General features: G+C 54.9%; 1 protein-coding gene across 3 annotated transcripts in view; it reads left to right on the top strand.

The window, feature by feature from the left end:
- The window catches only part of FIP1L1 (factor interacting with PAPOLA and CPSF1), a 708,522-nt gene that overhangs the window by 503,100 nt on the left and 191,459 nt on the right, over positions 1 to 13,963 (top strand). The window lies entirely within an intron of this gene.

Below are 13,963 nucleotides of genomic sequence, written 5' to 3'. Positions count from 1 at the left end.
TATACGATACATCTTCCTGACCTGTATCAACCGCAGACCCTTTTGCTTGGACTTGGTAATTATTTTCCCTAGGTGAAGGGTCATCTTGTTCCCCTCTAACATAGTCTTTTACTCTTTTTATGGGTGTTATTTATATGACTCTCCATAGTGTCTTTTTAATGTGATCATCTTTGACACGTTTTGGCACATACTAACTATTGTTGCTGGGTTGCCCTTGGGGCTCCCCCTTTAACCTCCTCTTGCTAACCTTGTGAGAACTACAGTTGAGGGGATTGGGTCCTCCGACGTATTCCATATCTATGACAGGTAATGTCCACAGCTGTGCTGCTTTGGAAAATCTTTGGCTCCTGCGTCAATGACGTCGATGCGCCGCCCCGATGACCACCTCCAACGGCCGACGTCACCCGATGTGAGAAGTAGGACGCACGTCGCCCATAGCCTCAGTTCCGTTTTTTCCGCGAACGTGTTCGCTTCGTGAATCTCGGTACGCCTCGACTCGTTGGAGTTTGCTGTTTTCTATTCTCGGTTCGTTGAACCTGTTCGGTTTGTTGTGAAGACTTGTTCGTGGCGATGTCTTTCTCATCTTCGACCCCGCGTCCGGGCTTCAAGAACTGTGGGGACTGTGGGTCCAAGATGTTGGTCACGGACTCGCACGCCGCCTGCCTCTGGTGCCTCGGGGAGGCCCACGATACGGACGACTGTGTCGACTGCCAGTCGCTCACTGCAAAGGCCTTGCGGGAATGGTAGAAGAAGCTGTCGGTAGGCCGGGTGTCTAAGCCCCGGAAGTCAAGGTCTGTGGGGCTTTCGACCGATGACTCGAGGGATGACTCTCCGCGTCGTCGTCGGAAGTCCGGTCGGTCTCCTTCCGGGAGTCGGTCTCGCCACTCCTCTGCCTCTTCTAGGCATCCAGGAAGCGCCGGCATAGGTCGCCTTCCCCGTCCTCTTACGAGGGCTCTGCCCGTCGGCGGATACTTTATCCCTCCATGCAAGCAACACCGGAGGAATGGGCTTCCTTCGGGAAGCAGATGCTAGCGATTTTGGAGTCGCAGGGCACTGGTCCGTCCGCGCCTCCGAGTGGGGTCGGTCGGCACCGGTCGAGAGACACCGCCCGTACGCCTTCGGGCTCGGGTGGTCGGCACGGCTCGCGGGAGAGGTCCCGCTCAGACAAGGGTATCTGTTCTTGCCATGCCCGTTCGAGGATTTCTCTCGAGGCTCCGCCTCCGAGGGGGTCGTCGATGCCGTCGGCGCCCAGGTTGTTCGAGAGACACGCTCGGAGCTCCGGCTTGTAGGACTGTGTCGACGCCGCTGATGCTGGCGGCGCTGCAGCTGATGTCGATTCGCTAGACGTCGACGCCTTTTCTGCCGGCGCCTTTCGAGGCGGTGGTGTCGGAGGGGCCCCGTGGCACGGGGTTTGCCCCTAGAAAGGCTATGGCTAAGGTCCGGCACTGCTTTGGTCCGCAGAGGTCTTCCTCTCCCCGCCTGGAGTACATTTCAGAGGGTGATGAAGGCTCTGATGGCGGCCTGGTTCCAGTAACGGTTCCAGATGACCTTATCTCGGGCCATAGCCAGTTTGATGACCTGAGGCAGTCGCTGCATGATGCCAGTGGACTGGACACCTCTCCGGAGGTGGAGTTTTGTTGGCCGGAGCCTGGCACTCATGGCGATTCTTCATATCGGCGTCTTATGTCTCGGGTTACTGAGTACTTGGGTTGGTCAGCTCCCCCAGGGGAGTTTGTTCAGGATGATCTCATGGACATCCTTGATCTCGGTCCACCCACTGACCCGGTTTTGCCTTTTCATATGGCTCTGCAGAGAAGGGTGGCGGCGGCTTGGACTGCTCCGGAGAGTCTCCCGGCAGTGGGCAAGTCTTTGTCACGAAAATACCGTCCAGCCAGTAGCGACCCCTGCTACTTGTCTAGGCACCCCACCCCGGGTTTGGTGGTGCAGGCGGCTACGGCCCCGGCAAAGCAGGCGTCGTATCCTACCATCCCTCCGGATAGGGACGACAAATGTTTTGACGGCTGGGCGAAGAAAGTGTTTTCTTCGGGGGGTATGGCGCTTCAGGCGGCCAACTCCATATGTGCCTTTTCTCGTTTCACACACACTATGTGGAACTGTTGCATTAGCGGCTGATCATATTCCCGAAGGGGACGAACGGGATGGTTTCCTTGCTATGGTTCAGGATGGCAAGGATGCTGTGTGAGGCCGTTCAGTCGGGTTTGGACTTGGCGGCTTGTTTCAGCCGGTCCATGGCGGCGAGCACCGTAATGCGCAGGTTTGCGTGGTTGCAGAAGTCTGGGTTCACTCCTGATGTGCAGTCCCGGCTCCTCAACATGCCTTTTGACGGTGTACACCTTTTTGGCAGCAAGGCTGACGAGAGCCTTGAGAGGTTGCAGACCTCCAAAGCTGCAGCGAAATCGTTGGGTGCTGCAGTTCGCCAACCTCTGCCTTTTCGTCCTAGGGGACAGCAATGGAGGGGAGGTTCCTTTCGCTGTTACTCGTCCTTCAGTAAAGCAAGAGGAGCTAGCAGTCAAAGAGGCCATCGTAAGAGTGCCAGAGGTGGAAACAAAGGTACTCGAGGTGCCAAGGCCGCTCGGGCAGTTGCCTCTTTGCCCTCGGGCAACGCCGCAGCCGCTACCACTCAGTCATGAGGCCAGGTTCCATGGTTCGCCGGTTGGGGGAAGGCTGGCGCAGCATCTTGTAGAGTGGCAAGCCATTACTTAGGATGTGTGGGTTCTGGAGATCATAACCCACGGCTACTGTCTTCCTTTTCGGCAGAAGCCTCGCGACAATCCACCACGAAACCTCTTTTTGAAGAGTCCAGATCCGCTCCTTGCGCAGGAAATTCAAGCCCTGCTGGAGAAAGGCGCCATAGAACTGGTGCCTGTAGCGGAGAGGAACAAGGGATGGTATTCCCCTTATTTTTTTATTTCAAAGAAAGATGGGGGATTGAGACCCATCATGGACGTGCGTGGTTTGAACAAACTCCTCAGGAAGGACAAGTTCAAGATGGTGACTCTCAAGTCCTCAAGGCCCTTCAACTTCAGGACTGGTTGGTGTCTCTCGACCCTAAGGATGCTTACTTCCATGTGCCGATCCATTCCAAGCACAAGAAGTACCTGAGGGTCGCGGTTGGCGACTCGCACTTTCAGTTTCGGGTCCTGCCGTTCGGATTGACCTCCGCCCGAGGGTTTTCACCAAGCTCATGGTAGTGGCAGCGCATCTCAGGAAAGGGGGGATTCACGACTACCGCTACCGGGACGATTGGTTGATCAGGGGGAGCTCTCCCGAGCAGGTCCTGGATCATCTGTCTGTCACCTGCCACTCCCTTCACAGGCTGGGCTTCTCCCTCAATTTAATAAGTCCCATTTGACACCAACGCAGCGGCTCCAGTACATCGGAGCAGTGCTCGACACGTCCCTGGGGCAGTGTTTTCCTCCTCAGGTGAGGGCTCTTCACATTCAGCAGATGGTGCACAAGTTTCAGTTTGCCCAGAATCTACCAGCGTCCGAGTTCTTGAGACTGTTCGGCCTCATGGCATCCTGCATTCTTCTGGTGCCAGAGGCTCGTCTGCGGATGAGATCTTTGCAGTGGGCACTCAAGCTCCAGTGGTCTCAGTCCTCCGGCAGGCTGTCGGACCGTGTTCAGGTGCCGCCCTCGGTAGCCCGGGACCTTCTGTGGTAGGCCGTCGAGGGCAATCTGATGAAGGGGGCCCCATTTTGGCTGGCCTGGCCGGAGGTGACGATCGTGACGGACGCATCCCTCACGGGATGGGGAGCTCATGCCAACGAGTTGAGTCAGCGGTCGTTGGTCTCCGTCGAAGTCCAGACTCCATATCAATCTGTTGGAGCTGAGGGCCGTCAGGCTAGCCCTAAAGGCTTTTCTGCTGACTGTGCGCGGGAAGAGTGTCCTGATTCTGACGGACAACACGGTGGCCATGCACTACCTCAAAAAGGGGGGGGACAGGGTCACTTCCGCTGTGCAGGGAGGCGATGCAGCTCAAGTTCTGGGCCATCCAGCAGGAAGTTTCGATCTCGGCGGTTCATCTGGCCGGAGACGACAACGAGACGGCGGACGCTCTGAGCAGGCAGAGCACGATCTCTCACGAGTGGGAGCTGGCTCAGAAGATTCTCCTGGAGATCTTCACCCTTTGGGGGACCCCTCAAGTGGATCTCCTCGACTCCAGTGTCAACCGGAGGTGCGAAAGGTTTTGCTTGTGGGAATTTCCTCCAAAAGAAGCCTTAAGAGACGCGTTCGTGGTGGAGTGTTCATTCCTACTGCTGTACGCATTTCCTCCAGTCCCCGTCATCCCGCAAGTGCTGGGGAGGTTACGGAGGTTTGGTTCCCGGATGATCCTCATTGCTCAGGTGTGGGCCCGGAGGATGTGGTACCCGCACCTTCTAGACTTGTCCATCTGCCCTCCACGTCGTCTTCCCTACCGAGACAATCTGCTCTCACGGGATGGGGGGGGGTCAGGGTCTCCATCCAGAGGTCAGATCCCTCAATCTTCACGCTTGGCTTCTGAAAGTTTGAGGTATAAGGATTGGGACCTCCCTGAAGACGTGACGGAGGTATTGCTCTCGGCCAGGCGGCCGGCAACAAAGTCTCTGTACCGTTGCCGTTGGAGAAAGTTCTGCGACTGGTGCAGAGTTCAGAATGTGGATCCTTTTGAATGCGACATTCCCATGGTTTTGTCTTTTTTGCTTTCTTTGGCCCACAGGGGCTTGCAAGTGGGGACCATTAAAGGTTACCTGGCGCCGCTGTCCATATTGAAGCGCTCGTCTGAAGTGTTCCTATTTTAAGATTCCTTTAATTTCGCAATTTTTGAAAGGGCTCACTAATGTGATCCCTCCGTCACCTTTTTTGGTGCCAGGTTGGGATTTGAACCTTGTTGTTAAGTTTCTTATGGGTGCTCCGTTTGAGCCTTTACATTCTTGCCCTTTGAGGCTGTTGACTCTGAAGACTGTGTTTTTGGTTGCGGTTACTTCCGCTCGCAGAGTGAGTTACAGGCACTTTCAGTTAAGCCACCCTTCACTGTGTTTCACAAGGACAGGGTTGTCCTTAGAGTTCATCCTTTTCTTCCGAAGGTGGTTTCGGATTTTCATTTGAGCCAGAAGGTTGTTCTTCCGGCGTTCTATCCTCCTCCACATCCTGGTAAGGAAGAGGAGAGGCTCCATAGGCTTGATCTTCTGAGAGCGTTGAGCTTTTATATTTCACGCATGTCCCGGGTCAGAGTGAACGATCAACTTTTCATTGGTTACGCTGGAAAGCGTTTGGGACAAGCTGTGACGAAAGAGACTTTGTCTCGTTGGATTATTTTGGTGATCCCCGAGTGTTACCGCTAGGCGGGTAAGGACCCTCCGGCTGGCTTGCGGGCCCATTCTACCAGAGGAGTGGCTGCGTCTACTGCCCTGCAGAGGGGAGTTCCTATTCGTCACATCTGTGATGCAGCCACCTGGGCTTCAGTACATACTTTTGTACGTCACTTTTGTACGTTTTGGCAAGGCAGTTCTCTATTCCGCAATTTGATTGGGCATGCTAAATTTGTATTGTCCAGCATGGGGTCTGGCATGGATTCACATGCTCATGAATATTCCCCGTCGTCAGGCTGGGAATCCTCGGTAAAGAAAGAACCAATATCAGTTTTGTTTCTGATCTTCTTTCGTAGTAGTAACCAATCACTGATCTCTGCGTCATACTGACCACAGCCAATGACTGCCCTCTACCTAAGCCCCGCCTCTGGCAGCCATCTTCAGATTTTTACCGCAAGTTCAAGTGTTGGGATCCTCGTGCTATTGCTCTTGAGCGTTAGTGCTATTTTTCACGTTTTTTCTCGAAAACTTCGATTTTTCGGTCAAAAAGAGCCTCATGCTCCACCGTTACTTCATCCGATCAACGGGGACCCGTGTCGGATTCGTCTACGCCCCTCAAGGGTGAAGATTTAGTCGAGCCACGCTTTTGGAGGACTCCAGAAGTTTCTCAGGCCCATCTCGGACATGGCCCAGGAGAAGGGAAGCTCGACGCCCGGAAAGCTGTTCAGGGTCTGCCCTAGATGCCAGCTTCAGAATGTCTTTAAGGAGGACGAACACTCCTTTTGTCTTTACTGCCTACATGAGGACAAGACGCACATGGAGAAGGACTGTGCGTTTTGCGGCAATATGTCGGAGCGGACCATGAAGGACCGCCATCAACGTCTCGCCAACTGGCTGGAAGGGAAGAGCCCGTCAGGCGAGAAGAAGAAGAAATCCGAGCGGTCTTCTAAGACCTTTGAGGACGCCCCGGCGACGGCGGTCCAACACAAGGCCAAGCACTGCGAGTCTGCTGTCACCGGGAGCGCCGAACGGTCGGGCTCTACGGGCGCCAGGCAGGGCGCATCCTCCCCGGCACCATCAACCACGAGCCAACGCTCTGGTTCGGGTAAGAGGAAGGCCGAGCACCCGGCAAAGCTCCAGGAGAGGCCCCGGTCGAGCTCGAAGCCCCCATCGGAGGGAGTGCGAGGCAGTGTCCCTCCCCCCAAGGAGAAGGCGGTGAGCGCACCTAAGGTGGTGAAAGCCTTAATCCATCCGGCCAAGGCCTCTATCGAGACAGTCGCGGCGGCCCTGGCTCAGCCTGTGGAGGCTACACCAGTGGTGGCGACCTTGGGGCTCAGAGTCTCCCTGCCACCGCGGAGGGCGTCCTCTTTTATGCCCATCGACAGGACCCCCGTGAAACCTCCGACAGAGAAGAAAAAGGGGGGGCAGGAGGTCGTCGTGGATTCGGCCTCAACCTCTGAGGAAGAGCTGATCGAAGTCTTAAGCCACGGCATTGGCGTGGAAGAAGACCAGCCAGTCGGGAGGGATCCTGACGTAGGAGACGACGATAATGTCGAGGGTGCCGACGGGGCCCCTGACCGCCCGTCGGACTCCCCTCAACCAGCACCGCAAGACAACTCAGCGGCTATTTTGTTGGCTATACAGTCCTTATGCTCGGAGATAAGGACGAGACTGCCGTTACCACCACCGGAGGAACCGCTCCCGACGGGGGACCCGGAGCCAGGCCCTTCTGGGAGCCATCCCCCTAAGAGAAGGATTCATCCTCCACCTCCTTTTCAGCCATCGCGCCCTGTTCAGCCCTCCTCCGCGTCCACGACTCGTGGGGATTATACGGGGACTGACACGGCCACGACGGGTACAGACGACGAGGTTTATGACGAGGATCTGCCGTCGTCACCTCCCACCCGGGCTTCCCCGCCCGACGAGATTGGATCGTTTGACTCCATGATCGCCAGGGCTTCCGAGCTCTTCCCGGAAGAGAAGAAGGAAGGAAGGTTTCCTTTATCAACGGCGCGAGGCCAAGAGGAAGACGGTCCTCTCCGTGCCTCTACTGGACGATATTTGGGATGAGGGCCTCGCCCTCCTCAAGAACCCATCCACAACTAGAAGGGATCGGTACGAGAAGTAGTACCGGGTCCCGGACGTGGCCCCCTTTCCGCGGCGGCCAGGAAGAAAGCGGGGGGGGTGTCGCGGCCTCTACGTCGACTTCCCCGCCGGACGGCGAGGGAAAGAAATTGGATACGATGGGACGCAGGGTCATCTCGTCTGCAGCGACGACGATTAAGGCGGCCAACGCCTTGGATATCGTAGCCCGCTACGACAGGGAGCTGTGGTACAAACTGGCCCCCCTGCTGGACTTCCTACCGGACGACAAGAGGGCGGATGCCCTAGAGATCTTGCAGGAAGGAGAGGTGGCATCGGACCACGCCATTACGATTGCGACGGACATCGCTGACACTGGATTTCGCCAGTTGGGCAACGGCGTGTGCCTTAGGCGGCGTGGATGGCTCAAGGCTACTGACTTCCGTTAAGACGTGCAGACCAGAGTCTTGGACATGCTGTTCGATGGAAACAACCTGTTTGGGAAAACAGTGGACGATTCCCTTCAAGCCATCAAGGCAGACACAGACGGCCCGGGCTCTTGGGGTTCTCCAGCAACGGCGGCCGCCCTTTCGGAGCGGCGGAGGCAAACAGGGTGCCTCCAAAGGTTCCGGCGGCGGATTTTCCACCTACCGTCAAGCGGCCCGTTCGTCGTCGCAGGAAGCTTACAGGGGACGAGGCAAGTCAGGCGGACCCCGCCGTCGTCGCCAAGGAGGTCAAGGCGGCAAAGCCTCGTCAAAGCAGGACTGAACCGGCCGTGGGGTCGGGCCCCCACCGAAGCACCCCGGTGGGAGGCCGGCTGGCGAGCTTCGTCAGCGTGTGGGAGTCCATCTCCACCGACCGTTGGGTGCTGGACGCCCTAGCTCAGGGTCACGCGCTCGAGTTTCAAAAAAGGTGCCTGCGCGTCCCCCCTGTGGCCAGGAAAGAACATCACGTCCCTCAACTTCTCTTGGAGGTAAAGGCAATGCTCAGGACGGGCGCCATCGAGCTCGTCCCAAAGAGGCTTCGGGGCTCCGGAGTTTACTCAAGATACTTCCTCGTGTAGAAGAAGACTGGAGGATGGCGTCCCATCCTGGACCTACGACGACTGAACAAATTCATCAAGGCACAGAAGTTCCGGATGGTCACCCTCCAACACGTCCTGGGTCAGCTGGAGGAGGGAGATTTCCTGTCGTTGTTGGATTTGGAGGATGCCTACTTCCATATTCCCATCCTAAAGGGACAACGAAAGTTTCTCAGGTTCGTGGTCCAAGGGCGTCACTATCAGTTCAGAGCCCTTCCCTTCGGACTAAGGTCGGCACCCATGGTGTTCACCAAGTGCCTCGCACCGGTGGCGGCGCAGCTGCGCCGAGAGGGGATCCACGTCTACCCCTACCTGGACGACTGGCTCATTCGATCCAAGACGAAGGAGCTCGCCGTGGAGCACACGGCAAGGACCGTCCAACTTCTCATGGACCTGGGATTCTCCATAAACTACTCCAAGTCCCACCTGGTGCCCGCGCAAGACGCACTGTTTCTGGGAGCGATGCTCGACACAGTGTCGCTTCTGGCCTCTCCGTCGGAGGAAAGGACGAGGGCCATTTTGGGCAAGGTGCACAGCGGATGCTGGTTGCGGACGCGGCCAGAGTGAGGTCCATCAAGTCCCTCCTCGGAATGATGTCTTCTTGCATATTTACCTCATCCCCCTGTGCAGGCTTCGGATGCGCCCGTTGCAGGAGTTCCTGGACGCGCGCTGGATCCAGACGACGGGCAGCTTCGAGGAGAGGATCACACTCGACGAGAGTTTCCGACGAGCGATCCGGTGGTGTGGCACCCGTGCACATCTGACGGCGGGCATGGATTCCAGACCCCCGGCCACCAGGAGACAGTGACCACGGATGCCTCCCTGGAAGGGTGGGGAGCGCACACCGAAAATCTGCACGCGAGAGGCCTTTGGCTCCCGACAGAGAAGTCCCTCCATATCAAGGTCCTGGAGCTCCGTGCAGTATTTTGGGCCCTCGGGTCCTTCCTTCCGTCCCTCAAGAGCAAGGTGGTGAGGATCTTCACCGACAACACCACCACCATGTTCTACATCAGGAAACAGGGCGGAACCAGGTCCCCAGCCCTGTCCAGGGAGGCACAGGATCTGTGGCATTGGGCCGTCGCCCAAAGGATGTTTCTGGTGCCGTTACATCTGGCAGGGATAAAAAACACCATCGCGACTCACTCAGCAGGGAGCTGCGCTCGTGCCACGAGTGGGAACTACGACAGGATCTAGTGGACCGCCTCTTCTGACGGTGGGGCACACCCCAGATCGATCTGCTCGCGACGGCGACGAACTCCAAGTGCCGGAGGTTCGCCAGCAGGTTTCCCCAGCCGAGGAGCATGGGCGATGCTTTCTCGTTCCCCTGGGAGGGCCTGTTTCTATACGCGTTCCCTCCATTGCCATTGCTGATCCGGCTCATCAACCAGCTCAAGAGGTCACGGTGCAGGATGATCCTCGTCGCACCTGCGTGGCCGAGGCAGATATGGTTCCCGGACCTTCTGGACTTGTCAGCGTCCCCGTCAATCAAGCTGCCAGTGGACGCGGATCTTCTCTCCAGGGAAGGAGGCGCCATCCTCCATCACGACCCGAAGTCGCTGAACTTGCAGGCCTGGCTCCTGCAGCGTTAGAGTTTGGAGGATACGGCATACCGGCCGACTGCAGAGAGGTTCTTGCAAAGGCCAGGGCGTCCTCAACTCTTAAATGCTACGGACACAAATGGAAGAGGTTCTCTGTCTGGTGCCACGCACAGAAGATTAACCCTCTGCGGATTACGGCTCCCCAAGTACTGCTGTACCTACTGACGCTGGCCAAAGCTGGACTGGCGCACGCATCCATCAAGATTCATCTTGCTGCGATCTCCCGATACACCAGAACCATGGGGCGGACGTCTTTGTCGTCTCATCGTCTGGTGAAAGAGTTCATGAAGGGACTGTTCAGATCGTTCCCGCCGGTGAAGGCTCCGGCCCGGGAGCTCAACGTGGTGCTGACCAAGCTCATGGGACCTCCGTTCGAGCCTCTGCACTCGGCTCCGTTGAAGTTCTTGTCTTGGAAAACAGCGTTTCTTGTGGCCATCACCTCCGCACGACGGGTGGGAGAGATCCAGGCCCTTTCTTGCAGGGCCCCGTACTTGACTTTTCACGACACGAGGGTAGTGCTCAGGACGCACCCCTCCATGCCCAAGGTGCCGTCAGACTTCCACCTCAACGAACCCTTGGTGTTGCCTGTTTTCTTCCCGTCGCCTTCGTCGCCGGCTAAAAGGACTTTGCACTCGATGGATGTGGCTAGAGCGCTGAAGTTCTACGTGGACCGCACGAAGGGTTTTCGGAAGACGTCACAACTCTTTGTGAACTTTGGACCTGTCAATCAGGGGAAGGCTCTCTCGAAGGCTTCCATTTCCAGATGGCTCTCCGGCTGTATCATGTACTGTCATTGGTTGGCAAACCGACCGCTGCCTGGCCGTCCGAGAGCCCATTCCACCAGAGCGATCGCAGCTACCACGGCGTTCCTATCTGGTGTGCCCTTGCTGGACATCTGCAGGGCTGCTACGTGGAGGTCGACGCACACCTTCATAAAATTCTACTGCGTCAATCGGGATTCCAGGGAGGAGTCCAGGGTCGGCCAAGCAGTACTGCGCAACCTGTTCGCCTAAGGTGAGCCTGGTGAGGAGGTAAGATTTGCTTAATGTTGAGTTTGTTGTAATGCTTAATGTTGAGCCTTTGCCACCTCCCGTGGTTGTGCATGTGTGTACTGCTATGTATTCTTTATTCATGAGCATGTGAATCCATGCCAGACCCCATGCTGGAGAAGGAACAAGTTACTTACCTGTAACTGTTGTTCTCCAGCATGGGTCTGGCATGGATTCACATGCGAACCCTCCCGCCTACCCCTCTGCGGCTCTTCACTTGGTCATACTGCCACTTCACGTGCTACCAAATCTGAAGATGGCTGCCAGAGGCGGGGCTTGGGTAGAGGGCAGTCATTGGCTGTGGTCAGTATGACGCAGAGATCAGTGATTGGTTGCTACTATGAAAGACAGATCAGAAACGAAACTGATACTGGTTTTTTCTTTAACGAGGATTCCCAGCCTGACGACGGGGAATATTCATGAGCATGTGAATCCATGCCAGACCCATGCTGGAGAACAACAGTTACAGGTAAGTAACTTGTTCCTTCTAAATTCTTTCCCACCTCCTTGCTTGGTACTGCTTTGGGAGTCTGTCATAGATATGGAATACGTCGGAGGACCCAATCCCCTCGAAGAACAAGTTACTTTCTTACCTGGTAACGTTCTTTCGATGGGATGGTCTGACGACCTATTCCATATCCCTCCCTCCCTGCCTTCCCCGCTGCAGAATTTCTTTTGCGATTGAAGCTTGCGTTCCGCAAGGCCTTGTGTGTCTTACTGGCAGAGAACTGGTGGCACACGTTCTGGGAAAAAACTATAACTGAGGCTATGGGCGTTGTGCGTCCTACTTATCACATCGGGTGACGTCGGCCGTCGGAGGAGGTCCTTGGGGACGGCGCATCGACGTCATTGATGCAGACGCCAAAGATTTTCCGAAGCAGCACAGCTGTGGACATTACCTGCCATAGATATGGAATACGTCGTCGCACCATCCCATCGAAAGAATGTTACCAGGTAAGAAAGTAACTTGTTGTTCCCAAGGTTAGAAAGGATCTTTGGATCCCTCTTACATTTTATTAGGTGGAACCAGCACACCTTACCTTATGTGGAGTGCTGGGGAGACACAATGTACCCCCTTTCTCCTTTTAAATGTAACATTATGTTACAGGGAAAAGCTTGCCTTTAATGGCTGGTGGCAGTGAGCCTTTTCACTAATTTGGTACACCTTTATAGCTGGCTGTTTCCACAGCCCATGTAAAGGCACCCATGGGTGCTCATTTTACCAAAATGGCCACTTTCGTCTTTTTTCGTCATTTCATTGTTCCCTGTCATTTCTCCACTTCCCGGGAGGCTGGATGATCTTCCTGGAATTCTTGGCCAGCTTAAAAGCAACGCACACAATCTGGTGTTCCTCTCCCTGGCGTTTCGGTTTCCAGCAGCAACTCTGTGGAAGGTCAACCAGCTCTGAGAGAATGTCCAGGTGGCTTACTTTGGAGTTCATTGGTCCCACCAACTCAAGGGGAGAATACGTCCTTGCAGGGGCTTCTCTATCGATACGAATTTGGAGTTTCAGTACAGCAGTATGGCTTAATCGGGCAAACCAATGGTCCAGGAGTTGCAGCAAGCATCCTCTTAAAATTCTTCTTCAGTTCCTTCATCCAGTGGTCGACTCTGCCTTCCAAGCCCAAAGCCTCGCTTTATTCAGTTCTCTTCCATTCATTCCAGCCTAGCTGTCAATCACCCAGCAGGGTGGCTGTCCTTGCCGGACAGTCACCCGGCCAATCACCACAGAGTGCATTTGTGTCTCCTAGGAGACTAAGCACAGAGAGTTTCGGGCACCTCCCTCACTTCCTGCCCACCCCAGACACCCTGGAGCTAGAGGCGGGCTTCACTTGTGAATCCCGCCAAAGCCAAATCAAACAAAGGGACCAAACCTGGTTTGGCAAGCAGAATAAATCTAAAAAAGGACCTTTTCTCAAAGAAATGGCAAAAAAAAGACCAGGGCCATTTTGACAAAAATGGCACCCTTAGGTGCTTTACTGCAGCTGCGGGTTAGGCAAAGTTTGTATGCAGTACCCTTGGGGACCACAATACACAACTAGGGCTACAGGTGTGAGCAAACCAACCTTTGCTATAAGTCTGTACTAAACAGTTTTGGTAGCGTTGCTGAGCAGCTAGGCTTATCTCAAGAGGGGAATGTGAGCTGTAATGATGTTACACAGAGGTCTACTATCACAAGGATTCAAATAGACTTATACTCAAAGTTTCTTGGTAAAACATGTATTCATTTATTTCAGTCAGTTATAAAACATTCACTAGAAGGAGGCGATGTATCGCACACAAATATACTTCAGTTCTTTACACTGTACGTTTCTGAGGCATTTAAACTATTTTGAGGTAGGAGCAAAAAGGCATAGGTTAATAAAAAGATCACAATTCTTAGACGTTGCAAATGTTTTGAGTTCACCAGAGGAGTCAATTCAATGCAATCGGTTAGGCCAAAACCAATGGGCTAATGTCTTGTATAAGATAAAGCAGTTCTGGTAGTTAAACGGAAAAGTCTTTGCCAAAGTTGTCAGAAGTAGTTTGTAAAAGAAATAATCATATGTTGCGTCACAAGCTGATTAGGCCTGTAAATTGCAAAAGTTCCAAGCACTTTCGCAGTGAAAGGTAAGTTCTCTCGGTCGGGTTTTCACAGTACCTTACAATGAAGAAAAAGATACAGGTGAAGACTTCTGTTCCTGGTAGTTCCTGCAGATCTCGCTGTTCCTGAGCCTCACTCGTGGGGACAAGAGGGAGGACGTCGGGGGACTCCTGCACTGGGACTGATCAAAAGCTGGCAACTGGCAAATCTTCAATTCTGGTAGCTGTAGTCAAGCACACAAACTGGTGTCCCTTTCC

This window comes from Ambystoma mexicanum, chromosome 6q (genome assembly GCF_040938575.1).
Source record: "Ambystoma mexicanum isolate Mex_15411 chromosome 6q, UKY_AmexF1_1, whole genome shotgun sequence".
Taxonomy (NCBI): Eukaryota; Metazoa; Chordata; class Amphibia; order Caudata; family Ambystomatidae; genus Ambystoma; species Ambystoma mexicanum.
This window is presented reverse-complemented; position numbering and strand designations above follow the sequence as displayed.